Raw genomic sequence first — 8,700 nt, 5'->3', positions numbered from 1 at the left:
CCAGCCTCCAAGACCAGAGCCCTAAAGGCCAGAAAGTGTCAGAAGCATCATGAAACAAAAACGCACAGTCTCACACTCAGCCTCTTGTTTGCTGTGGTCCTATAGCCCCCATTTGAGGGCCGAGCAGAGTGAATCAAAATAAAACTATGACAGCTCAACAAGAAAATTGATAACTCATTGAATGAGGTGCAAAAGATTTGAATAGATACTTCACAAAAGAAGAAGTTGGGACAACAAGCACATGAAAAATGTCCAACATCATTATCAAGAAAGAAATGTAAATTTAAATCAATAATGAGATACCACTATTTACTCACTCATATGGCCAGAATTTTTTTAATATTTATTTATTTTGAGAGAGAGAGAGAGAGAGAGAGAGAGAGCTGGGGAGGGGCAGAGAGAGAGGGAGACACAGAACCCGAAGCAGGCTCTAGGCTCCAAGCTGTCAGCACAGAGTCCAATGCAGGGCTCAGACCCACAGACTCGAGAGATCATGACCTGAGCCGAAGTCTGACGCTCAACCAACTAAGCCACCCACGCGCCCCCAGAATTTTTTAAATAGACAATACCGTGTGCTGACAAGGATGTGAAGAAACCAGAGCTCTCTTAGGTTGTTGGTGGGAATGCAAAATGGTGCAGCCACTTCAGAAGCTAATTAATTAGAAAGTCCTTATAAAATTAATACATACTGCCTATATGACCCAGCAACTCCACTCCTAAGTATTACCCTAAAAATAACTAAAAATTCATTTCCACAAAAAATATCTGTATCAGCAGCTATAGTCATAATCTCCCCCAGACTGGAAATAACCAAAATGTTCATCAATTGTAAGTGGACAAACACATGTGGAGCATCCACGCAATGGAACACCTACATTAAGCAATGAGGAGGAATGGAATACTGCTGTGTGCAACAGCATGGATAAATCTTAAGAGCATTCTGTTCAGAAAAAGAAGTCAGATACAGGGGTGCCTTGGTGGCTCAGTCAGTTAAGTAACCAACCCTCGATCTCGGCTCAGGTCATGATTTCGCAGTTCATAAGACTAAGCCCTACGTTGGGCTCTGTGATGACAGCATGGAGCCCACTTGTGACACTCTCTCTCCCTCTCTCTCTCTCTCTCTCTCTCTCTTCCTCTGCCCCCCCCCAGTTGTTCTCTCTCTCAAAAAAATAAATAAGCTTGCATTAAAATAAAAATGAGGATGGGGATGTGGGGTAGAAAGCCAGACAGTGGCAGGTCTGAGCCTGTGAGCAAGTTACTGACCTAATCCCTTCCTCCTCTGGCAATCTTGGAGGGAAGAAGATAGAGGAAGGCTCCCTTTCCAGAGTGGTTTTGGAGCACTGACTGAGACCCTCAAAGACATTCCCGTCTAACATTTCCAGATATTTTCCGCTTCACCAGAGATCCAATAAATGGTTCAACAGCTCATGAGATCCCTGAGGCCATGATGCATGATGTGTCCATGAATCCTCTGATGGACAAACAGGAAGCCCAGGGAGGAAGAAGGCCCAGAAAGCTCTGCTAACCTGGGTTGTAGGTCCAGCATTGTCCACAGAATTGCCAGTCCCTTTACCCCCGAGCCCTATGTCTTCCCGGTAGCGTGCTCATCTCTGACCAGATGACATTAGAGGAGGTTCTTTCAAGGTGATTCCCGGTTGGCTATGGAAAAAATAAGGATCAGCTTGTTTTGGTTTCTTTGCAATGATTTCCACCTACTCATAGGCAGTCATGTCACAGATCAAAAACAAAACAGAACAGAACAAAACCAAAAAAAACCTGGAGAAACTAAAAAAATGAATGGAAATGATCATTGACACTTCTGATCAAGAGTAGGGTGGCTTTTTAGGACCACAAGTATTCTCAGGTCACCGTCAGCCAGAAAACTCAGTCAGAAATTTCTGTCTTGAATGAATGTGTCATTTATTTCCATCCTGCCTCTGACCAGGACTTGAATCAAGGGAGGAAAGTGTAATATTCTGTGACAGTGATTGCCAACAGAGGAATGTCAAGAGGAGAAAGGAGCCCATGTAAACAGCAATACAATTTTCTCAGATAGAAGGCAATTTGGGAGAATTTAGTAGAATTCTGAAAGGATGATGGGGTGTAAACATGTAGATGGCCCTGGGCACCGCATTTCTTATCCGCACCTTCGTGCTATCTCCCTGGAACAAACAGAGAATGCAACTGTAATCTGCTAATGAATACATGTTTTTCACATATTGTAACCCTTGAATTAGATGCTGCATCTTATCCGTTTAACCTAAATTCAATCTTGCTGGTTATATTTGCAGGTGGCACACTATTGAAATGCAAAGAGGCTTTTCCAAATACATAACCCTATACAATTGCTTTCTTTTGCTGCTTGAGTTGATGGAAACCTATTTTGCTTTCTGTGGGATTTGGGGTTGGTTTTGCTTTATCTTTTTTTCTTTTTGTCTTTCATGAAGGCAAGAGAGCCAAGATATTTAAAATGATGCACAATGAAGATCTCAGATCACTGGTCTAGCACTAGCTCTGCCTGGCTCACTATTTACACATGTGACAATGATCTCCCTTTATGGGTTAGAAAGGGAAAGTGCATCCTTCTCAGCGAGTGACTGTGTGAAACTTCCATTAGTGAAAGATGTGCATTGTCACAGAAGATGAACAAAAGTGTTCTTGCCACAGAGGAGGAAAAAACATGACTTCTCGCATTATAACAGAGGCTTTCTTGCTGTAGAAAGAGAGGAAGAACAGAGAGAGGGAAAGAGGAAAGGAAGAATGCAAAAGAATAAATTTGAGGGAGATGAGACCAAACGTTGGAGGTTATCTCTACAAGTAAACTTTTTGTAGGTTTACAGCTTTGGGGAGTGGCAATCTTCTTTTATAGTCTTCTGTTTGAGTATAAATCCATAAACATCTCCCTCTAAATGTGTGTGTGTGTGTGTGTGTGTGTTGATAAAAAAAAAAAAAAAGAGTCCTCCATTCTCTTACCTCCTCATGAAACAGATTAAAGACAATACATGCTTAAGACCTGCCATGGTGCTCGTTCCTGCAGAGTAGACAAGTACTGACTTCATAGTTGGAGCTCAAAAATAATATTTGAGATTAAGTGGTTTAAAATGTAACAATGGTTGAGAAGTATCGCAGCTGAAGAATTTGTGAAGGTTAATGATTTGTCACTGTTAGAGGGACAAACAAGAATAAGCTGTTAGCTTGCATTTTTCTCTTTCATATTGACAGTCAATAGAGTAATTCACAAGATGATGAATTAACTTCAAAGAAAGAGACAGGTATTTGAATTTGTAGCTCCAAGCCCCTAAGACTGCAAAAGAATGCTCAAAAAAAAACCAAAACAGGGCTATGTGCTCTGGAGAGGAAGGCAGCCAATGTCTAAACTGCGCATGAGTGCTAAACTTTATGGAAATGTTGCAACTCATGTTAAAGGATACATAGAACAGACTTGTCTCATACAAGTGTCTCTCTCTTTTTTTTAATCATCTTAATTTTGTTTTCATTTAAGTTTATTTGGTAGAGCCAATTCCTTCCCTGGAGGAAAAGCAGGGTATCATATGGGTTTCCTGGTCACTCTGACGTCATAAAAATCTTCCAGCTATTCTAAATTTCAGCACAGCCCTGGGGCGCCTGGGTGGCTCAGTCGGTTAAGCGTCCGACTTCGGCTCAGGTCATGATCTCACGGTCCGTGAGTTCGAGCCCCACGTCCGGCTCTGTGCTGACAGCTCAGAGCCTGGAGCCTGTTTCAGATTCTGTGTCTCCCTCTCTCTGACCCTCCCCCGTTCATGCTCTGTCTCTCTCTGTCTCAAAAATAAACGTTAAAAAAAATTAAAAAAAAATAAATTTCAGCACAGCCTTTATTCAGAAGTTACAAGCCCAATCCACTGTAATAATCAAAACTATGAACTTGGTTTAAGTTTGAGGCATCTCCACACACCAAGCTAGGGCTGGCTCCAAGTAGAAGGCTTCCTTCCTCCTTCAAAGAGATCTTATACACATCTCCCACTATAGGTAAGGAAAGCTCTTACCTGTGCAGTACTGTTCTGAATGTCACACTCATAAAAAGCTTTCTTCACATCCAGCCTCCAAAAAAAAAAGTGCTTCAAATTCTCACCCTTTTATACTGTCCAAAGTTTCAAGGGCTTTAAGGATCATCTAAACTCTTAACCATGACTATGCTTTATATTTTGTTTTTTTATAAATGTGCAAGGAAGAGAAAACGAACATATCTCAGGGAATGATAGCTGGCTAAATTCATATCATTTCCACTTTAGAGCAGCCTAATTAAAAAAAAAATACACCTTATTTCTTGAAAGTGTTGGCTGGTGTTGGTTCTTTATTTTCAACTGAAATTGTAAAATTAAATATATATTTAGAAAGCTAAGTTTTTTTTAAATGTTTATATATTACCTCAGTTTAACAAATGATTGACACTGGCAAAAGAAATATTAAGGGAACCCTAATTCATGATCATATGAATTTTATTTCCTAGTATAGATAATAGTTCTGTGTTTGATTTTTAGATTTGATATCCATATTTGATCAAACTACCAAAATTATAATATCACAAGCATTATGACTAGCAGAAATGTTCTTCTTCTTTTTTAAATATAATTTATTGTCAAGTTAGCTAATATACAGTGTATACAGTGTGCTCCTGGCTTCAAGAGTAGATTCCCATGATTCATTGCTTAATACAATACCCAGTGCTCATCCCAACAAGTGCCTTCCTCAATGCCCATCACCCATTTTCACCTCTCTCCCACCCCTCCCATCAACCCTCAATTTGTTCTCTGTATTTAAGAGTCTCTTATGGTTTGCCTCCCTCTCTGTTTGAAACTATTTTGCCCCTTCCCTTCCCCATGGTCTTCTGTTAAGTTTCTCAAATTTCACATATGAGTGAAAATATATGATATCTATCTTTCTCTGATTGACTTATTTCGCTTAGCATAATACCCTCCAATTCCATCCACGATGTTGCAAATGGCAGGATTTCATTCTTTCTCACTGCCAAGTAGTATTCCATTGTATATATAAACCATATCTTCTTTATCCATTCATCAGTTGATGGACATGTGGGCTCTTTCTATAATTTGGCTATTGTTAAAAGTGCTGCTATAAACACTGGGGTACAAGTGCTCCTATGAATCAACACTCCTCTATCTTTTGGATAAATTCCTAGCAGTGCTATAGCTGGGTTGTAGGGTAAATCTATTTTTAGTTTTTTGAGGAAATTTCACACTGTTTTTCAGAGTGGCTATACCAGTTTGCATTCCCACCAACAGTGCAAGAGGGTTCCTGTGTCTCCACACCCTCACCAACATCTGTTGTATCCTGAGATGTTAATTTTAGCCACTCTGACTGGTGTAAGGTGCTATCTCAATATCGTTTTGATTCGTATTTCCCTGATGATGAGTGATGTTGAGCATTTCCATGTGTCTGTTGGCCGTCTGGATGTCTTCTTTGGGAAAATGTCTATTCATGTCTTCTGCCCATTTCTTCATTGGATTATTTGGTTTTTGGCTGTTGGGTTTGGTAAGTTTTTTATAGATTTTGGGTACAAGCCCTTTATCCAGTATGCCATTTGTAAATATCTTCTCTCATTCCATCAGTTGCCTTTTAGTTTTGTTGATTGTTTCCTTTGCAATGCAGAAGCTTTTTATCTTAATGAGGTCCTAGTAGTTCATTTTTGCTTTTACTTCCCTTGCCTTCAGAGACATGTCAAGTAAGACGTTGCTGTGGCTGAGGTCAAAGAGGTTGTTGCCTGTTTTCTTCTGTAGGATTTTGATGGATTCCTGTCTCACATTTAGGTCTTTCATCCATTTTAAGTTTATTTTTGTCTATGGTATAATAACGTGGTCCAGTTTCATTCTTCTGCATGTTGTTGTCCAGTTCTCCCAGAACCATTTGCTAACGAGAACGTCTTTTTCCATTGCATACTCCTTCCTGCTTTGTCAAAGATTAGTTGTCCATACATTTGTGGGTCCAATTCTGGGTTCGCTATTCTATTCCATTAGTCTTCGTGTCTGTTTTTGTGCCAATACCATACGGTCTTAATGATTACAGCTTTGTATAAGAGGCTATAGTCCAGGATTGTGATGCCTCCCACTTTGTTTTTTTTTTTTTTTTTTTTTTCTTCAACATTACTTTGGCTATTTGGGATCTTTTCTGGTTCCATACAAATTTTAGGATTGTTTGTTCTAGCTCTGAGAAGAATACCACTGCAATTATGATTGGGATTGCATTGAATATGTAGATTGTTTTGGGTAGTATTGACATTTTAACAATATTTGTTCTTCCAATCCATGAGCATGGAATGTTTTTCCATTTCTTTGTGTCTTAAATTTCTTTCATAAGTTTCCTATAGTTTTCAGCATACAGATATTTTGCCTCTTTGGTTAGGTTTATTCCAAGGTATTTTATGTTTCTTGGTGTAATTGTAAATGGGATTGATTTCTTGATTTCTCCTTCTATTGCTTCATTATTGGTGTATAGAAATCCAACCAATTTCTGTACATTAATTTTTTATCCTGTAACTTTGCTGAATTCATGTATCAGTTCTGGCAGCTTTTTTTTTCCATATAGAGTGTCATGTCATCTGTGAAAAGTGAAAGTTTGACTTCTTCTTTGCTGATTTAGATGCCTTTTATTTCATTTGTTGTCTAATTGCTGAGGCTAGGACTTCCAAAACTATGTTAAACAACAGTGGTGACAGTGAAAATCTCTGTCATGTTCCTTATCTCAAGAGGAAAGCTCTCAGTTTTTCCCCATTGAGGATGATATTAGCTATGGGCTTTTCGTATATGGCTTTTATGATGTTTAGGTATGTTCCTTCTATCCCGACTTTCTTGAGGGTTTTTATTAAGAAAGGATGCTGTATTTCGTCAAATGCTTTTTATGCATCTATTGACAGGATCATATGGTTCTTATCCTTTCTTCTATTAATGTGATGTATCACACTGATTGATTTACACTATTGAACCAATCCTGCACCCCAAGAATCCAACTTGATCATGGTGAGTAATTCTTTTAATATACTGTTGAATTTGATTTGCTAGTATCTTGTTGAGAATTTTTACATCCATGTTCATCAGGGATATTGGCCTATAATTCTCCTTTTTAGTGGGGTCTCTGTCTGGTTTTGGAATGAAGGTAATGCTGGCTTCATAGAATGAGTCCAGAAGCTTTCCTTCCATTTCTATTTTTTGGAACAGCTTGAGAAGGATAGGTATTAACTCTACTTTAAATATCTGGTAGAATTCCCCTGGAAAGCCATCTGGCCCAGGACTCTTATTTGTTGAGAAATTTTTGATAACTGATTCAATTTATTTGCTGGTTATGGGTCTGTTCAAATTTTTCATTTCTTCCCATTTGAGTTTGAGTAGTGTGTGGGTGTCTAGGAATTTGTCCATTTCTTCCAGGTTGTCCACTTTGTTGGAATGTAACTTTTCATAGTATTCTCTAATGATTGTATTTGTGTGGTGTTGGTTGTGATATCTCCTCTTTCATTCATGATTTGATCTATTTGGGTCTTCTCTCTTTTCTTTTTGAGAAGTCTGGCAAGTGGGTTATCAGTTTTGTTTATTTTTTCAAAAAAACAGTTCTTAGATTCATGGATCTGTTCTACGGGTTTTTTTTTTATTCTGTATTGTTTATTTCTGCTCTGATCTTTATTATTTATTTTCTTCTGCTGGCTCTGGGGTTTCTTTGCTGTTCTGCTTCTAATTCCCTTAGGTGTGTGATTAGGTTTTGTATTTGGGGTTTTTCTTGTTTCTTGAGATAGGCCTGCATTGCAGTGTATTTTCATCTTATGACTGCCTTTGCTGCATTCCAAAGGGTTTGGACTGTCATGTTTTCATTTTCATTTGCTTCCATATATTTTTTAATTTCTTTTTTAATTACCTGGTTGACCCATTCATTCTTTAGTAGGATGTTCTTTAACCTCCATGCATTTTGAAGTTTTCCAAATATTTTCTTGTGGTTGATTTCAAGTTTCATAGTGTTGTGATCTGAAAATACACATGGCATGTTCTCTATTCTTTTATATTTATTGAGGGCTGTTTTGCGACCCAATATATGATCTATCTTGGAGAATGTTCCATGTGCACTTGAGAAGAACATGTATTCTGCTGCTTTTGAATGAAAAGTTCTGAATATATCTGTCAAGTCCATCTGGTCCAGTGTATCATTCAAGGCCATTGTCTCTTTTGATTTTCTGCCTAGATGATCTGTCCATTGTTGTAAGTAGACTATTAAAGTCTCCTGCCATTACTGGATTCTTATCAATAAGATTGTTTATGTTTGTGATTAATTGATTTAAATATTTGAGTTCTTCAAATTGGGGGCATAAACATTTATAATTGTTAGCTCTTCTTGATGGGTAGACCCTGTAATGATGATATAATGCCCTTCTTCATCTCTTGTTACAGCCTTCAGTTTAAATCTGATATAAGTATGTCTGATATAAGTATGACTGTTCCAGCTTTCTTTTGACTTCCAGTAGCATGAAAAATGGTTCTCCATCCCCTCACTTTCAATCTGAGGGTGTCCTCATGTCTAAAATGAGTCTCTTGTATGCAGCATGTATATGGATCTTGGTTTTTTATCCATTCTGATACCCTATGTCTTTTGATTGGGGCATTTAGTCCATTTACATTCAGAGTTATTATTGAAAGATATGGATTTAGTGTCACTGTGTTATCTGTA

The sequence above is a fragment of the Lynx canadensis genome, chromosome A1, assembly GCF_007474595.2.
Source record: "Lynx canadensis isolate LIC74 chromosome A1, mLynCan4.pri.v2, whole genome shotgun sequence".
NCBI classification, from domain to species: Eukaryota; Metazoa; Chordata; class Mammalia; order Carnivora; family Felidae; genus Lynx; species Lynx canadensis.
The sequence above is the reverse complement of the archived record's forward strand: the minus strand, read 5'-3'. Positions refer to the sequence as shown.